Below are 19,921 nucleotides of genomic sequence, written 5' to 3'. Positions count from 1 at the left end.
GCCAGCACACTATCTAATCATATTTTTAATTCTGCTCACCCTATCAAGGAAGATTTTCTCCTTCATCCAGTAACATATATAAAGAGAGAGAACGAGATCTGTAAATAAGAAACCTATGTCCAAACTGGTAAGTAAATCCATTTCATCTTATGTGGTACAAGATGTTGTATTTTGCAAATAAAATTGAGAATTTTTTAAAGCATTTCATCTAAGGTTTTAGCTGATATTTTGTGTTAATAGTTTAGGCAAGATGAAAAACAGCAATTCTCAAGAAACTCTAGAATGGAAAACATTATGATTCAGTAACAGACAGCTAATTTCACACTATAAAATTTCTTTGTATCACCAACAGGATTCAGGCCTACCTTTCCAAATAAAGGGATAATCACAACATTCTCTCAAATGAGACTCCAAATTGACCAACATTTCTTTTAAATAAATTACAGATATTATATATAATATAATATAATAAACCTTACAGACAATTTTGGAATTATGAATCAAGGTTCTGATGTTTTACAAAAAGTCAGGAGAAGAACTAAGTGGTGAGATTATTTAACACTCAGTCTGTAATCTGTAGGAGGTACCTGTTTCCATAATGATATTCCTAAAAACTGATAATGCTTTAAGCTCTGTAGTGATGATCCTTACAAAACAAGGGGGAAGAGGTACTGCAGATGTTACGTGTAACATTATAATATTACACGTAACAGCCTCATAATATGTAATATGATTAAACATATAATTGTGTAATATGCAAATATGGCTCAGCAGTGGCCCCACTCAGAGACAGTCAAGTTCCTACCCCCAGGCAGAGCAGCTCACATCTCAGGGAAAGCACCACCCCGTCTGCGCAAAAGCACATCCACGAGGGCCAGACCCGGAGGCAGTAAAGCAGAAGTCATATTTTCATATACAAGTTGACAAAAGGTGTCACACCTTATTATTAAAATAATCTCGATTAGAGATAGTTGTTAGAAGTTTTTCCACTTGGTTATACTATAAATTAAAGATATCAAGAAATTATATACTTGGTTTAATCCGTTATCTAAGTATAGGTAAACAAGTTAGCACCTGAACTATTTTCATGATAGTGACCCTTCCCATAATGCATAGCATTACACATACCCCTCAGGATATGTGCTTTGCATTATGGAATACTAAGGCAAGTGATGTGAAGTTATAAGCTGCTATATATGAGTTGCCTCAGTCCTGAAAATAGTTCAGAAGCAAACTTGTTTGCTTACACTGTTTAGTATCACCTCTGGGTCTGGTTCCTGCTGACGAGACCTCAATAAAGGTCAAAACTGGTCTGGTAGTGACCCTGCCATAATACATAACATTATACATACCCATAAGGATATGTGTTTTGCATTATGGGATACTAAGGCAAGTGATATGAAGTCATAAGCGTCTATATACGAGTTGCCCCATTCCTGAAAATAGTTCAGGCGCAAACTTGTTTGCCTACACTTGGATAAAGGATTAAACCAAGTATATAATTTCTTGGTATCTTTAATTTATAGTATAACCAAGTGGAAAAACTTCCACCATCACATCTCTCATATATCACTTTTTTTCGTATCTGCCAGTCAGCCATCCTCTTATCCACACTAATATTTTATAATCCACACCCATATTCTCCAATTTATGCAAACAGTCTTCCATGCTGTATTCTGTCAAAAGACTTAGCAAATTCAAAAGTATAACAGTGTATCCATTCCACTTTATACATAATAAATAACGGAAAAACTCACGTAGAAATATTATTTAATGGTATAATTTTCGCCTGTGTGTCACAGGCATCTTCAGTACAATTAGGCACAAAAATTAAACACTAACTGACAATTCCAAAAAGCGCCACCTAAGTAGCTGGTGTAAGATAACTAAATTGAATTGTCAGTTAGTGTTTAATTTTTGTGCCTAATTGTACTGAAGATGCCTGTGCCACACAGGCGAAAATTATACCATTAAATAATATTTCTACGTGAGTTTTTCCGTTATTTATTATGTATAGTTATGTCTACTCACGGTTTACCTCTTTTAAAACTTATCCATTCCACTTGTCTAACTGAATGGTAACATTATTATAGAATGTGAGCAAGTTGCTAAATGACCTTCCCTTAGTAAGCCCATGCTGCTCATTGCAAAGTAAATATTCTCTGTCAACCCATTTCTGAATGTGAATCCTAACCAATTTTTCCAAAATTCTTGCCACCATTCCAGTGATACTAATAGGTAGACAGTTGGATACATCAGTCTTTGCACCACCCTTGTGCAATGGGATTACCACACATTCTTTCCATTCCTGTGGAATATTTCCTGTTCTGAGACTCAAATTATATAGCCTGGTCAAAGGAATAGGCAGCTCAGCTGAACATCCATGCAGATATCCCATCAGTTCCTATTCTTGAATTGTTATTCAATTTGTGCAACAGTTCTAACACCACCTCCTCATACACCTGAGTTTCTTCATTCAGGTGTAATCGCAATGTTACCCATATCAGGTTGATAGCTTTTGCTGCATAATGACAGAATTCTTTGGTGTCGTCTTTAGCTTACATGTTATACTATAATATGTTATAAGTCATACTCAGACTTATCTTTCTATACAACAGCTATGACTCTTCTGGCTTGCTGCTTATAATTTTTATAACAGACATCACCCTTAATGCACACATTCCTTCAAATTTCTTGCTTAATAAGATTACACATCCATTTCACACCTAGTCTATTTATTCTTCAAACTCTAGGGACACATTCTGATATTGCATCGTTTAAGTATTTTTTAAACACTGTCCATGCACTATAGATATCCTTCCCATCCAACAACTGATACCATGGCACAAAATCCAGCATACTCCTCAGCTGGCCATAATTTACTGCTTTGTAGTTCAGCATGTAACCTTTTCCGAATGGAACATTCATAAACTTAATCATTTCCCAAGTGAGTACCACATGATCACTGTCACTAACCGGAGGCAGAATAGTTACATCTTTAACTAAAATGCCCCCTGACACTATAATCAAATCTAACACTCTTTGACCTCAAGTTACTTCTCATGCTGCTTGAGGAAGTTGTCCCGCAACAGCTAAAGAAATGCATTTTCATTCTTCTCATGAGATTCTACAGCTACCAAATCAATATTTGGACAATTAAACTCAACCTATTATGATTACTCTTTCTGAACCCATTGTCTTTATTCCGTGATACATTTCTACGTCATAGTGTTGTTACAGACCTAGTAGAGATGATATGACAGATTATTAACAAATTTACCTGGAACAAAATAGAGGATATTATAAAAGATCAACACACAAAAAATTAGCCAGTGCTCCAACCCTCTCCTCTCCTTTAACTAAATCAAACAAATAGATAAAATATTGCATGAAATAAAAAATAAATAAAAATAAATTTGTAATGAAAAAAATTATGCCCTATGCTACATGTATTCCTAATATTTTGGGGCAAATTAAATTTTACGGTATGTTCTATCATCTCATAAAAACATGACCACATCACCTCTGTTTTACCTTTGCTAGCAAACTCTAGGTTCATGATAAAATACAATCTCTTCAGACATATATGAAATCTTAACATTATCAGATGATATTCTAATATTCTTCAATGCCTCTCTGTATGCACATGTGGACATGCCACAAAACACTCAAAATCCCACCTTGTGCTTTTAAAACTGATCTCTAAACTCATTTGCTAAATTAACCTCCAATGATATTCTGGCTTTGATAAATTCTTTGCTAACTTCTTTATATTAAAAATTATATGTATACTCAAACTTTTTGGGATTCCAATGGGGCTAAAATATCAGCAGTCAACTAACTGAATTATTTTTGACTCATTTGGAGTCAAAAATAATTCAGTAAGTAACATTTGGAGTCGATATCTTATTTTATAGCCAATATCTTGATGATGGCTTCTGCATTCAGAGAAAAAAAAAGTGTTATCTTTACTAGCTTTAATTAACTTTAGCAGCAGATTGCAGTTTACGACAGAATATAAATAAAACAATTCTATCAGCTTTCTTAATCTAACACTAATGAAACCAAGCAACCACACTGATAAAAAAAAAAAACTCATACCATAACTGAATAACATAAAAAATTACATAAATTATGATCACAATCACTTGTATTCTGTTAAAAAAAAATCTGTTTTATTAGCACAGTTTATAAATGCATATAAATTCTTCACAAATCTCTCAACAACAACAACAAAATCAGATATCTAAAGCATATCTTCATTAATCAATCATATCCTACAACAATTAAATGATCACATTAATATCTTTAAAAAAAAAAAAAAAAATTGAAGTGATTATTCCCAAAACAAAGAAATCCCACCTTCTAAAATATTAAACTTTGCTTATGCACACTATTTTAAAACCTTAAAATACATTTTTTAAACAAACACACTATAAAGTTGTATTTACTACTAATATAAAATTCTTAAACCTTTCGAAAAAAAAGGCAACTGATGTAACTGATGCTGGCCTGGTTGGCCGAGTGGCTAGCGTATTCGCTCTCCAGCCAAAAGGCTGCAGGTTCGAATCCCACCATGGGGCTTGGATGTTTGTGATTCTGAAAATACTAGTGATGATGGCGTTGATGTGGATGGTAGTTGCAATTCATTGGTGGATTGAGTGCTGTAGAGTAGGTGCCCTCCTTCAATGAGTCTCTGGACTCCCTGGAGGTGTCATATAATAATAATATGCTTGTGAGAGATTCATTTTATATTGAATCCAAAATTAGGCAGCTACAGTCTCAATTATACAAACATTTTAGAAGTTGCAATATTTTCATTCTATAACCTAAATACAACTACTGAAAGTTTTTTTACTTGATTATACTATAAATTAAAGATGCCAAGAAATTATATTCTTGGTTTCATCCTTTATCCAAGTGTAAGCAAACAAAGTTTGCATATGAAGTAACTCCCTGACTGGGCTACTTGTATATAAAGGCTAATGACTTCACATCAATTGCTTTAGTATCCTATAATACAAGGCACATATCATTATGGGAAGGGACACTACCCAGACTGGTTTCGACCTTTATTGAGATCTCATCAGTGGGAATCAGACCCAGAAGAGATATCAAGTTGAAATAATGCAGAAGTCATATATTTCCCATATACAAGTATTCAAAAGGTGTCACACCTTATTACTAAAATACTCTAGATTAGAGACAGATGTTGAAAGTTGTTTCACTTGGTTATACTATGGGCCTTAATTTTAGAAAATTCTAAATAAACAATTTAATGAATTTTTTTCCTTATTTCCAGCCTGGTTGGTTTTGTGGCCAATTTCTGCTCTCCAATCAACAGCCTGTGGATTCAAATAATACTATGGGTAAGAATGTTTTGTGAATAACTTTAGGTGAGACTACTTTGAGTAATTTGAATACTTTAAATAGGTGAAAATATGTATTTTCCGGACGATGACGACCTTGATATAGAGGTCAAAGCATCAACTGTTATTTTCTTAATTGTAAGTAAAGTAATTGTTCTAACACATGTTCATGTCTTCATAAATTCTATACAATGAATGCTGACCACCGTGTAACCTTAGAAGAAAGAATTTAGGAGGTAACTCCCCTGCTTACTAGAAGCCTGAAGGTTGAAAAAGTTCCATGTTTGGTTTCTGGAGCATAGTTTCCAAATTATAGAACCCTTGTGCCACCTACCACACTTATACTAAAGTAAAGTGCCTATAATTAAAAAAAAAAAAAAAAAAAAAAAAAAAAAAAAAAAAAAAAAAAACAGTCTGTGGGGAAATTCGAGATTTCCTCGAAAGCATTAAACTATTTTCAACAACTAAAAATGATTATTTTGACTACAAAATCATTTAGTGCATATTGGAACAAAATTAGATATTTTAAAAGATACTATTTTTTACTTGTAATGATATTTTAATGTAATGTAGTTGTAACAGCTACTTAAATAATTTAAGCAACAATTAATGAAGGAGTAAACTGGTAAACACTAAATAAAACCAAAAAATTAAATTGACATTCATTTTTTAAATAATAAGAAAGTGAAATTTAAAGCAAACTTCTTAATAACTACCTCAAAATCCTGCTTGTCATACTTGAAGTCCTAGCAATTTCTGTTTCTTAGACTTTTGCTGCTGTAGCTGAGGCATCTGACATGCTCTTTTGATAAGTGTATAAGAGACAAGAACATATGTTTTTATTCTATTTAATGCACAAACTCTTGAAAACATTCATATTCATTCCTGTGAAGCAGGTTTTTATAACTATTGATTTTACTGTGTCAATATGCAATCAATTTTTCTCCTTGCCATTTTGACATGATAAATTCATTAAAGAGAAAACTCTTTCTACTAAAGCAACGGAACTAGGCAGTGTCAAAATGAATTCAATGGTTTCCATATTCTCAAATAGAATGTTTTCATTATGGAGGTGTTGAAAAATTTCTTTCAAGCTATCACTTAGAGAAATCTAATGATCATTCCAAAATGCAAATTTTCCTGTAGGTCTTTTCAGATAGGATTCATTAAATAAATTATCCTGATCCATGACTTATGCCAATGTATTATGATGAATTTATTGTTGTCAAAGCTGGTGATGATGTTTTTCCACTTTATAGTTTTATTTTGTAAAGTTTCAGTTTCATTCATTAATCAAGTTATGCAATAACTTTTCAATAGTGATAAGTAAATTTCTTCATTTTGTTTCATTTTAATTTTTCCAGAAATTTCAATCTCAACTCTGACTTCAAATGCATATGCATCTCGTCTTTCAGTTCTCTGAACTGTATATGAAGGGAGCTTATGTTGATTGTGTAAGAAATGTATTAATATAAACAAAAGCAGATTTCAAAAGTAATAATAAAATAAAATTCAATATGGTTGGGCATTTGGTGATGGAAGAAAAATGATTTAAGACCTTTAGAAAACAATCTATTACTCTTTTCATCTTGAATGGCTGGCTCTTACATTAAAGAAAAGAAAAAAAGCCAAGCATTTTGATTAAGGAATAAATCCATAAATGCTTACAAGTTATAATAATATTCTGCATTTCTACAACAGTTATTTATGAATGTTAACTGAAAACATTTCATCTTTGAAACTGGATATTGAAAAAAAGGACATACTGGCATTCCAAAAGCATGTCCTGGTTGGTTAACATATCTACTCTCCAACCAAAAGGCTGCAGGTTCCAATCCCAACTTGGGCATGGATGTTTGTGATTGTGAAATTACTAGTGGAGGTGGTGTACAGTAGATGGTGTTAGTGTAGTCGCGGTTCATTGTAGTTGATGGATTGAGACAGAGTTGTAGAGTAAGTGCCTGCCCTCTGAGTCTTTGGACTCCCTGGAGGTGTCACGTAATAATAATAATAATGCCAGGAGGACAGTAAGACGATTAGTGTAAAAATGGAACTATCCTGTTTAAAATATGGATAGGCACCATGAATCTCCTGATTTCATGTAGCATATTTGAAATTTGCCATTATGTAGATTTGCACTTTGTTTTCCTCAATCAGTTTATATTGAAGATGCCTTCAATACATGAGCAAAAATTGTATTCTAATAAATAATAAACATCATAATCATTAACAAAAAAAAAAAAAAAAAAAAAAAAAAAAAAAAAAAAAAAAACCTTATCCAAATTAATTTGGAATTTGCATATTTTATAACACACTTCAATGAAATACAAAGCTTTTTTTTTTTTTAATTTTCTTCTAAATTATTTGCATCCATATATAAATCAATATTATTCACACAAGATAATAATAATAATAAAATATATAGTATTCACAGCTTTGATTTTTTAACGATACTTGTGACAATGATTAGAAATATATACATGTTAACACAAGAATAATGTTTAATTTGCCAAATATTTCGGTCTGAATATTACAGACCATCTTCAGTGGCTACATAGGAATAGTTTTAAAAAACAAAGTGGAATATGAACAATTGATCATTCACACATAGAACGAGCCACCCATGATGTCATATCGCTAAGTATTAGAAGAGTAAACATTTTTAAAGTCGTAATTAAAGATATTAATTCAGAAATTCATATAATAATCTTAAATAACATTAGACTAATATAGGGGGAAAAAATAATAAAAATAAAAAAAATAATGTGTTATCCTGATTAAACTTTCCCAAAAATTTGGGAAAGTTTAATCAGGATAACACATTATTTTCAGGTTAATATTTTCAGGAAAAAAAGCTTTGTATTTCATTGAAGTGTGTTATGAATCAGGATAACACATTATTGTCAGGATAAGGCTGTCAGGAAAATTGGAAAAACATAGAATGTTTATTTAAAGAAAGTGTGGAGGCCTTACTCAACATCCTAATTTTTGATATAGATACACAGTCATTCCGATTCAAGTTAGGACGCTGAGTAAGGCTTCCACACTTTCTTTAAATAAACATTCTATTTGTGAATGATCAATTGTTCGTATTCCACTTTGTTTTTTAAAACTATTCCTATGTAGCCACTAAAGATGGTCTGTAATATTCAGACCGAAATATTTGGCAAATTAAACATTATTCTTGTGTTAACATGTATATATTTCTAATTATTCACAGCTTTCATCAAATAAAGTTTCACTAGTCAAATAGCATTTTTGTTTATACAATGTCTCAATGCCTAATACCGAACCTTCACTAAGAAAAAAATTCCGGGTTTGCTATTATTTTAGTAGTTAATTATTTTAGCATCATCATTTTATATTGTGGTTTAAGTCAATAAGAATACTATCTGTTCAGCTAGAAATAGAGGAAATAGTGCTGTAAAAACAATTAGAGATTATAAAGGTGACATGAAAATTGGAAAAAAAAAAAAGATATCCTTGAAGTATGGAGTAACTACTTCGAAAAACTGCTAAATGAAACAATCAGTGACAGTACAGTGATAAAAAAACACTGACCAGGAATGCAATCAGGAATACATATCCATACTTGAAGTAGAAAAAGCCATTAAAAGCCTGAAATGTAAAAAAGGCAGCTGGAGTAGACGATATTCGACCAGAAATGCTAATATGGAGGTATAAAAGTCTTACATAAAAGACTTTTATAAAAGTCTGCACTGCATACTTCAGAAGGCTTGGACAGAGAGACGAATTCCAGATGATTGGAGTAGAGCTCTCATAGTACCCATATATAAAAAAGGAAATAAAACTGAATGTGAGAATTACAGAAGTATTTCTCTACTCCGTGTTTCTGGTAAGATTTATGCCAGTATATTGAGATAAGGTTTTAATGCCAGTATACGGTTGTGAAGAATTGTGGAAGAGAAGCTGGATTCAGGCGAAATAGAGGCTGTCAGGATAAGATTTTCACTTTATGACAGATAGTTGAGAAATCATGGGAATATAACAAAGATCTGTATTTAAGTTTTGTAGATCTTGAAAAGGCAATGACAAGGTGCCAAGACACAAGCTATTCAGAACACTACATTTGTATGGTGTCAGTGGGTCATTATATCAAGCAATACTTAGTCTTTATTTCAGTTGTAAGTCAGCAGTTAGAATTGAAGGAAGTACAGGAAGATGGTTTAATGTTAAATCTGGTGTCAGACAAGGATATACATTATCACTTCTGTTATTCATTATCTATATGGTTCACATTATGAAGGAAAGTGGTATTAAAACTGATATCAAAATTGGAGATGTTAATCTTAGCTCTTTGCTTTGTACGGATTTTTGTCAGGAAATTTTGCTCAGGGAATTCAATTTTCAGGGAGTTCAATTTAGTCAGGAAATTTTGCTAGAAGTCTGCAAAATTCCCTGACTAAATTGAATAACTGTTGTAATAGATATGGTATGAAGGTCAGCAATAACAAGACAAAGACAATGAAAATAGGCAGAAGCATTGAAAATATCAACTGCATTGTGAATGGAGAACCTATAGAACAAGTGGAACATTTTAGCTACTCAGGCACGATTTTTAGTGAAGATGGTAAATTAAATATGGAAATAGACAAGAATCAACAAAGCTGGTATGGTAGGAAGTCAACTGAATAAATTTATATGGAATAAGAGAGAAATTAGTCAAAATACTAAATTAGCTGTATACAAGAAAGTGTTTGAACCAATTTTAACTTACGATCTGAGCGCTGGGTCAGAAGTAAAACACTTGACCAAAGACTGGAGACCACAGAAATGAGAGTCCTGAGAAAGATTAGGAGCATGAACAAATGGCATCAATGGCAATATCATATTAAAAATGAGGATATCAGGAAAGAACATGACATTGTTAGCATCCAGGAATGTGTTAGCAGAGCTAATCTCAGGTGGTATAGTCACTTAAACAGAATGGGAGAGGAAAGATCAGCAAAACAAGTGTTCTCTGCCAGGTTGGCAGGAAAAAGATCCAGGGGGAAGGCCAAGATATAGATGGATCGATATGGTAAAAAGTGCCTTAGAAGATAGAAATGTAAGATCTGACAATGTTGAAGTCTTGAAAGGCAACAGATTGATTTGGAGGAAAATTGCAGATAGGAAATTAGTAATGATGTAAATTTTTCATGTAGTACTATCATATCCTGTACACCCCTTGAGGGTACATGTCAGAAATTTTATGATGATGATTATTGTTATTATTATTTTAGCACTCCATAGTGTAGTTCAAAAACTGATAGGCTGTTGCACCCTTCAAGTGGAAAAGACCCCAGTTCAATTCTTGCCATGACATGAATCCTTATATGGGCTTTTTCAATTAAAGGTGAGTTAGCCAATCTCATATCAGCTAACTCACCTTTTATCAGAGTGAAGGTTAAAGTGATTTTTTTTTTTTTAAATCTGTTATAATTGCATATGTTCTCTGGCCAATTTGTCTGCATATGGGATGTCCACCACCGTCCATCTATATGCTGATAATGTGTAGATGATGGATAATGGTGTAGAGAGCAAAGACGAAGGATTAATTGGTATAGATGGTGGATTCTGTTGTGTAGACGATTATTACTAAGTGACACCACCTGTAATGAGCCCTTGGAGATGTCACATAATAATAATAAAATAACAAGAACATCAACAACATCTCAGAAAAAAAACATCAAATACTTGCTTTCTAAAATATTGTGTTTAAAAAAATGTGAAGGCTGATATAAAATTTTGCAATTAATCCATTCAGGCTTCTCACATTAAATGTAATATTATTTCTACTATATAATACTAATATGCTTTGAATTCCTTACCCTGTATCCAAGCACTAGTTCTCTGATAAGTCTCACAATAAAACAAAGAATACCAAAATTGGCTCAAAACAAAGTCTACAGCATCCTTTACATACTGTAACTGGTAATGCCTGTAAAAATAAAAAACAAATAAATAAATAAAATGAGCCAATCAAAATCTGACTTTGGAATGGAGAAAACTGTAAAACTTGCCTTGAACCTAAACTACAATCTTGCTTATTTTTGAGTTTCTGCTAAAACCAACTTTCTCCAATCCCCCTTAAACATTCAAATAATAATTCAGCAACACTGCTGAGGAGACAAAGTAGATCTTGTGCCATTATAGTTTCCTCAAATCTTTACATTAATTAATACAATTTTTCTGGCCTAGTTGGCTGGTTATACTTGCTCTCCAACAGGCTGCAGTATGAATCACACCACAGGTATGGTGGTATTCATACTGCAGGTTGTTAGTTGGAGAGAAAGTAAGGACATGCATAAACATTCATGTTTGTTAATGTCCTTAGGTGGGCATTTCAGTGCCTGGTGCAAGACAGCCATCCCACTTACTGGCTTGAAAAGTTCCATGTTTGGTCTCTACAGTAAGATTTCTGGATTATGTAAAAAAACAAACAAAAAAATATATAAAAAATAATTTTAAAAAATTAAAAATTTCATAGCTCACCTGCAGTACTAATGTATTAGAGATTCCCAACCTTTTGTGAGTAAAAAGTTATAAAAAGTCATAAAAAGCTTCTGCTCCAGCACCAAAAATACTCTGATATCTCCTGTTTTCCTTTTTTCAATGTGAGACCAAGAAAATTCTGGGTAACCTAGACACCAAAAATTACTTTGGTCCTCATGCAATTCTTCAGTTTCTCAAAACCTATGCTCCAAATCTAAGTGCATCATACAGTAAAGAGAAGATTCACAAAGGTAGTCAGTGGTCTTTGGAATGTGGAGTACGAGGACAGATTGAGAGAATGTAAGTTGCAGAGCCTCTTGAATAGGAGGAAGAGGGGGGGGGAATATGATTGAGACATATAAGCTGGTCAGGGGTTGTTATCAGGTAGACATGGAAGAGATTTTTCATTGAATGGGAGAGGGGAGTAAAACAAGAGGCCATTGCTGGAAACTGTATAAGGAGGGCGTGAGTAAAGGAGTGAGAAGCAGATTCTTTGCATGGAGGATGGTTGATGAGTGGAATGCATTGCCTGAGTGTGTTGTGGACACATTGAATCAGTTTAAGACGTGGTTGGATGAGCATTGTATGCAATAGTGAGTACCTCTCATGATGAGTCTCTGACTCCATGGAGGTCAAATGTTGATAATAATAATAATATTCCTCCCCTTCACTTATTTTTAAACATTTATTTTACTGGTATCTATTTTATGGCTTAGAGATATTTAGCCCATATCCAACCAAAAAAAAAAAGAATGACAAATTTAGAATTTAAAATAATGGAATAACACTAACTGCAAATTTCCACAACTTATAGGTCTCTCATATAATCAGCAATTGGTACAGATTTCACCATAGGCAGGGTAAGTCAAAGGAGAAGTGTAGCAGATTCAAGCTATATGAGCTCCTGATTTCTGCAGACCCACAAAAATTTGAAAATATCAATTGTTTATTGACATTGACATAAAATATAACTGAGAAGTTTATACCAAAATTCTGACCATAACTTTACAAGGTTTCTATACAACTGCAATATAAATTATATTAACACAGCATGCAATAACAGTATTTTACATATATTTAGGTATTTTTTTAATTTTAAGTCTATTTGTAGAATAACTGATAAAGCTTAACCCATAATAATTTTGTTTCATAAACTGGTGCCATTATCCTAGAGAGTACTGGCAAGCAACCAGTGATACAAGTGTCCCTGTATCACTGGTTGCTTGCCAGTACTCTCTAGGATAATGGCACCAGTTTATGAAACAAAATTATTATGGGTTAAGCTTTATCAGTTATTCTACAAATAGACTTAAAATTAAAAAAATACCTAAATATATGTAAAATACTGTTATTGCATGCTGTGTTAATATAATTTATCCCTGTATCACTAGTTGCTTGCCAGTACTTTATCCTGGGTTCTTTCCAAGAAATATGCTAAAATATTATAAATATTTTGTATGTTTTATGTTTACAGTAATTTTTTTTTTTCATTTCTAGATTGTAAGGTGTCATATAACATCAATGACCTTCATTTAGTTTCATTCATATTGATCACCTGCTTTGAAATTGGACAGTTGATATACAGGCAGGCAAAAAGACATCACTTTATATTATAGGATAAAGGCAATTAATGTGAAGTCACTAGCCTCTTTATACAAGTAACCTAGTTGCAGTGTGCATATTTATTTATTAATAAATTGGTTACTGATTAAGGAAAAAATAATAATTTTTTTTTTTTATTTTGTATAGGCAGCACCCCCACTTAAAATTTTACCGGCCACCACTGCCTAGTTGTGAAATACTTCACACACAAAATTTGTTTTGCTTACACTTGATTAAAGGATTAAACAAGAATATAATTTATTGGCATCTTTAATTTAATCACTTCAAAAACAATAAAATCACATGCAGAGTCGTAAAAATTTATTATTTAGAGATAATTATATTGCAATGGTAAAATTTCTGTGGTATGGTCCCTTTGGCCAATGAATCCAAACTGAAGTAAAGAATAACCTAGAAAGTAGAAAGTATTTAATTAATGTGCTAAAGATGTGAGTGGATACCAAGGTTTGAAGAATAACTCGGACTGTATTAACTAGGTATTTCACTTTAAGTGGGACAGCAAAGCCTAGAGTTATAAGAAGAGGAGATCCTTGTCTGCTTCTTATTTTGAAAATTCAGGTAGTTTAGAAAAATCTTAGATAGTACTTTTTCTTGTTCTGCTTTTTGACATCACTGGTTTCAATAAGTTAAGGAAGAAAGAGAAAAATCATTATAACTAAAAAACTGTATGATGAATTTTTATGCAATTCAGTGAAGAGCAGTATAATATGAGATGTGAAAGAAACACCCACAAAAACTGTAAATAAATAGGTAGCTTGCTCCACCTTTGCAAGGAGTGCCCTGGTGTTGTACCACCTTACCGCAGTCCTGAAGATACTTTCAGGCACAAACTTTGTTTGCTCACACTTGGATAAAGGATTAAACTAAATTTATTATACTCTAACCAAGTGAAAAATAAACTTTCAACATCTTTCTCTAAATCCAGAGTAATTTATTAAAAATGGGTGGCACACCATTTGGCAACTCCTATAGGTAGAGATGACCTGCTAATGCTCCTGCCTGGTATCTCCACTTGGGCCTGGCTCCCACTGAGGAGACCTCAATAAAGGTCGAAACTAGTCTGGGTTGTGGCCCTTCCCTTAATGCATAACAGTAGACATATCTGCAAGGAGATGTGTTTTGCATTATGGGAGATACTGAGATAGGAGTGTCAGTATCTTGCTCCACCTTTGCAAGGAGTGCCCTGGTGTTGTATCACCTTACCCCAGTCCTGAAGATACTTTCAGGCACAAACTTTGTTTGCTCACACTTGGATAAAGGATTAAACTAAATTTATTATATTATTGTAAATAAATAGTTTAATTCAGTAACAAAAGGTAAATGAAGCAATGATCAAAAACAAGTCAAAATAAGACTGTCAAAATGCCTCGATAAGGACTGTGGTTTCCCCCTATCACAGCAACAGAGCATAGGAATATGTTCAATAGGATTAAGGTCAGGAAACAGATGGGCAGCCCATATATATACAATGGTCACTTCTTGAAGATATTGGTCCATGAGCTTTGCTCAATGAGGATGAGTAGTATAGTCTTCTAGGATAAATGTCTCCCCTTTTGGATCTGCATATGGATGAACACAAGATCCAAGGCCTCATATAATTTATATATTATTTATATATCACCACTCTCCAGTATATAGGGTGGTGATATTTCAATTGACAATTAAGGTCATTTATCACCTAGTGGACTTTGACGACATTTTCTCCAATTAGGAAGATATTCTTTAAAAACAATATTATATTTGCTGAATTCACAACAGACTTTTTTTGTTGTTAAAGCAGGCCATATCACAAAAAGGCAGGGTTAACAATTGCAAGTGAGTAGCTGTATATTGTTTCCCCTATCCATTAATGGACTATGATAGCAATGTCTATAGGTCATCTCTGCTTTCATCAAGAAAAATCAATACCTAACAATGTTCATCTACTTTTTAGTCAGATCACCGATTTACAGAGGTTTGGCTTACCTTTTCTTTTTTTTTCTGAACAGGCAATGATGTGGAGGCCAGCACTTGTAAACATGATGACAATATTCAACTTGTTCTGAGGTTGTACTACGTACTGTCTGTGGTTGATGTTCTACTTGCTCAGATTCTCAACAATTTTTTTACCCCCAGAATGGCTTGTTGATTTCACTCTTTATATCTTCTTCAGTTATTCTAACAGGATTTCAGTTTTATTATTTTGTTGAACTTGCATTCTTTTTAAACTGATCAAAATTTATTGTACTCAGTTTATAAGACAGAGTTGTGTTTGTTTGTATATGTACTAGTTTATAACAGAGGGAGGGAACACCATTTACAGAACCTTATGGACAGGAGGAGGGGGAGGGGGTGATATGATTGAGACATAAGTTGTTACTACAATAATGTGCAAGATTTTTCATAGAATGAAGAGGAGATATAGAGAGAAAAAGAGGGACATCCCTAGGAACAGCATAAGGAGAGGTGAGCAAGGGAGTGAATTTTTTTTTTTTTTGCACAAACAGTGGTTGGTCAGTGAAATGCATTGCCCAGGAGTGAGCTGCTGACAGTGGAAAAAGTTTGAAGTTTGGAATTCTGTCTGTTACAATGAAGATCTACCACAATAAGTTACGGACTCCATGAATGCTTGTTAACCTCAGTTTAAAATTGCTAGCCTTACATTTATATTTGTTTTTACCCTAAAGAAGCCACATGTTATTGGTGTTGAAACTAGTTAGTTCATTATATTTTATCTTTGTACATAGTGACCTAAAAAAAACCAGTTATTTCAATAATCTAACTCTGGTCAAAAGTTCTACCTGAAACATAAATACACACAACACTAATATCAGGTACAATAGATAAAGCTAGCTAAAAATCATGATTAAACAGATGTTTATTTAAAACTACATCAGAAAATTTAAATGGGATCCAATAGAATATTGGTGTTTTTTTTTGTTAGATGTTATTTCATACCCAAGCAACTCAATTGAGCAGCTGTGATTATTAGCAAAGAATGATGCTATTTGGAAACAAAAGCCGTGATTTTAGTTTTGGCTTTCCTGATACACAGTCTGGTACATAACACCAAATATTTGGTTTTAAGATTATGCACAAAATAATTATTTCAGACAAGGTTATGCTCAAAGACAGCATTTAATAGTCTCGCTGAATTGTATCACATGCCAACAGCTCAAGCAGCTTAAACTGCCTGGAAAGAAATATCACATAAGAACACCACTTGCTCCATTAAATTTTTTCTAACCTTTCTCTGATATAGTTAACATTATTTATACAATGCCTCTGATCACCATTTCTTGAACTAAATGATGCTTTAAATAAAGCATCGCTTAGCTCACAGTCTAACTGCATATACTGGTATCATAATAACACTGCAGAGAGATCAGTCAATTCATGTGTGAATCTTTTGATTAGCAACTAATCTGCATTGCAAATGTTAATGTTGTATTTACAATAAAACAACTAATGCTCTGAAGCTATGCAGCTCTGAAGAACACATTGCACGTGTTTTTCTGTCCAGTTTGCCCATTTCACAGGATGAAAAACCTTGGGAAGATAAATCCTACTACTTCCATAAGAGACCAACTAACTCACCTTCAATTGAAACAAACTCCTGAATTAATCGGTGCACATACATCTCTCAAGGTCATCTCATCAATAATGTAGTTTTTACGCACACAGAGAGAGAGAGAGAGTAACCTATATGTAATCCCAAGACTCATCTAGGAGGTCCCTGTGTACACACAGCCCACCATCAAATTCTTTTCAGACACCACACTCTCAGGCAAGACATTACAATCATTCACAAATTTGCATGTAAAAATCCTGCTTCTCATTCCCTTGTTCACACTCTCATACAACTTTCAGGGATAACTTCTTGTTCTCCCTGATCTCCCACCATTTTATGAAAAACCTCTTCAACACTGATCCTATAACAACCCTTTATCAACTTGTACGACTCATATCACCCCCTCTTCCTCCTATCCATTAGACTCTGCAAATTGCATCTTCTCAACCTTTCCTCATATTCAACATTCCAGAGATCAGAAACTACCTTAGTAAATTGCCTCTGGACCTTTCCAACATCTCTTTGTGCTTTTGAAAACCAGGTGACAAATCTGTGCACAGTAGTCCATATGTGGCCTAATCAAGGCCTTATAAAATGGAACAAGAATCTTCTCACTTCTAAAAGTGTCCTCCACATCATTCTCACAATTTGTTGTGTTGTCTTCACAATTTTGGAAATGGGTCCTCTAAATTTTAGATCCATATCCACTATCACCCCAATATTTCTTATTTACTCCACCTCCAACAATATATCTGCACCAAGCATAAATTCTACATCCCATCTTTGTTTACCAAATTTTAAACCTTACATTTTGAAAATTTAAGGTTTTAAATTTTCAAAATGTAAAGAAATATCACACAAGATTTTGATGTAAAGAAATATCACGTTGGCATTCCCACTCCTATACTCATTCACTCAATCTATTTGAGTCTTTGTAAAGCAAGAACATCTACTCTACTCCTCGTAATTCGTCCCATCTTTGTATCATCTCTAAACAACTGAATATCCCCATCTAAATCTTCCCCAATATTATTAACATACAGCTTAAACAGCAATGGCTCTAAAACAGACAACTGAGGCATGCCACTGGTGACTTTCCTCTTCTGGGATATTGCTCCTCCATACACAACTTGCTGATAACTATCATATAGTCAATCCAATGCACTAGTCTAATATCCAACCTCATCCACTCTAGTTTGACTAACAACTAATCATACAGTAATCTATCAAAATCCTTTGTAAAACCTAAGTATACTACTGTGTATCCATCTCCTTTATCCAATGAAGGCCATCTTATTGTGATAAGTAAGTAAATTACCAAAACATGACCTCCAGTTAGCAAATCCATGCTGTCCATCAAAGATAATACCACTGCTGACAACCGAATTCTTGATCCTGGTTCTCACCAACACTTTAACCACAACAGTTGATGCATAGATTGGCATATAATTTGATGCCAGAGTTCTGTCACTTCCCTTATGAAGTGGTACAATCTTGCCTGCCTTTCTTCCACTACTTGACCCAATGTAAGCCTCATATTAAACAAAGATATCAAGCTAGATGTCAACTCCCTGGCACATTCCTTCAAAATATGTGGTGTTATATCATCAAGTCCCACAGCTTTATTAACATCAAGTTTGCTCAATTTCCCCCATATATCTATTGCTCATTTACAGTCAGTCTCTCTTTCTCGTCAACTCTCCATGATGTCACATTCACAAGAATGAAAGACCTTTATGAACTGCTCATTAAATATCTCAACTATATCCTCTGCAAGTTAATGTTATACCATTTTCTCCAATCAATGTCATTTCTTTTTTCTTTTTTTTGCTGGCTACATATCGAAAGAACTCCCTAGGATTTTTTTTTGACTTCATTAAATAACTTACCAACCAAGTCACCCCCTCCTTGCCTGTTCTTTGTAATCCTCATGAAATTGATTATTACCACTCCTCTTATGTTGCCACCATAATGCCCTTTTCCTCTGCATTGCATGTTTAATCTCTTCATTCATCCATTTCACACCTACCTAATTTAACCCTCTGACCATTGGAATACATTCAGACATTGATTCTACTAGATAGTTCTTGAATATCACCCAAGCAGTAGTAATCTCTTTTCCAGCAAATTCCTCATTCCATGCTACACCTGCAAGCTGTCTCCTGAACATCTCAATCACCAGCCTTGTATACCACATATATCCTTTCCTCATAGAGGTCCTCACACTGCTTGTAACCACCCAAGTAATCACTTCGTGGTCACTCTCACCAATCAGAGGGTGATTTGACACCTCATTTATAATAACATCTTCTGGTGAGATCAAATCCAAGACCCTCAATCCTCATGTGCCCTCTGTTACATACTGCCTGAGGTAATTGTCCCTCAAAAACTCGAGAAATTCATTTTGTTTACTTCCAGTTGCTATCTCATCATCCCAGTCTATATTGCCATAATTAAAATCACCCCCTAATGATCACCCTTTTCTTATTTTCTTGGCTAATTTGATTATACATTTCATGGTCACTATCATCCACATTACCAGGTCAATAACAACATCTGACTAATAATAATAATAATATATAAATGCTAGAAGTGTAAGAAACAAGGCAAATGAAACTGCTGCATTGATTGAGTCTCACTTATTCCAACAATTTTTGGGTAAACAGATTCAATCAATGCAGCAGTTTCGTTTGCCTTGTTTCTTACACTTCTAGCATTTATATATTATTATTAGGTGACACCTCCAGGGAGTTCAGACTCATCGAGGGAGGGCATCTACTCTACAACTCTCTGTCTCCACCACTCAAATTCACCAACTACAACAAACCACAACTACCATCATCATGTACACCAGCACCATCTACCGCCCACTACCAATACTAGT

At 33.7% G+C, this 19,921-nt stretch overlaps 1 protein-coding gene across 2 annotated transcripts in view; it reads right to left on the bottom strand.

Moving 5' to 3' along the window:
- LOC150097552 (uncharacterized) overlaps positions 1–19,921 on the bottom strand; it is a 468,344-nt gene that overhangs the window by 434,060 nt on the left and 14,363 nt on the right. For both annotated transcript variants that reach the window (XM_090407136.1, XM_090407137.1), the window contains exon 2: positions 11,201–11,310. The gene's annotated coding sequence lies outside the window, so the exon portion shown is untranslated. The remainder of the gene's footprint in view (positions 1–11,200; positions 11,311–19,921) is intronic.

Source organism: Typopeltis vanoorti, chromosome 17 (assembly GCF_054136105.1).
Source record: "Typopeltis vanoorti isolate ZY-2024b chromosome 17, IOZ_Tvanoo_1.0, whole genome shotgun sequence".
Classification (NCBI taxonomy): Eukaryota; Metazoa; Arthropoda; class Arachnida; order Uropygi; family Thelyphonidae; genus Typopeltis; species Typopeltis vanoorti.
This window is presented reverse-complemented; position numbering and strand designations above follow the sequence as displayed.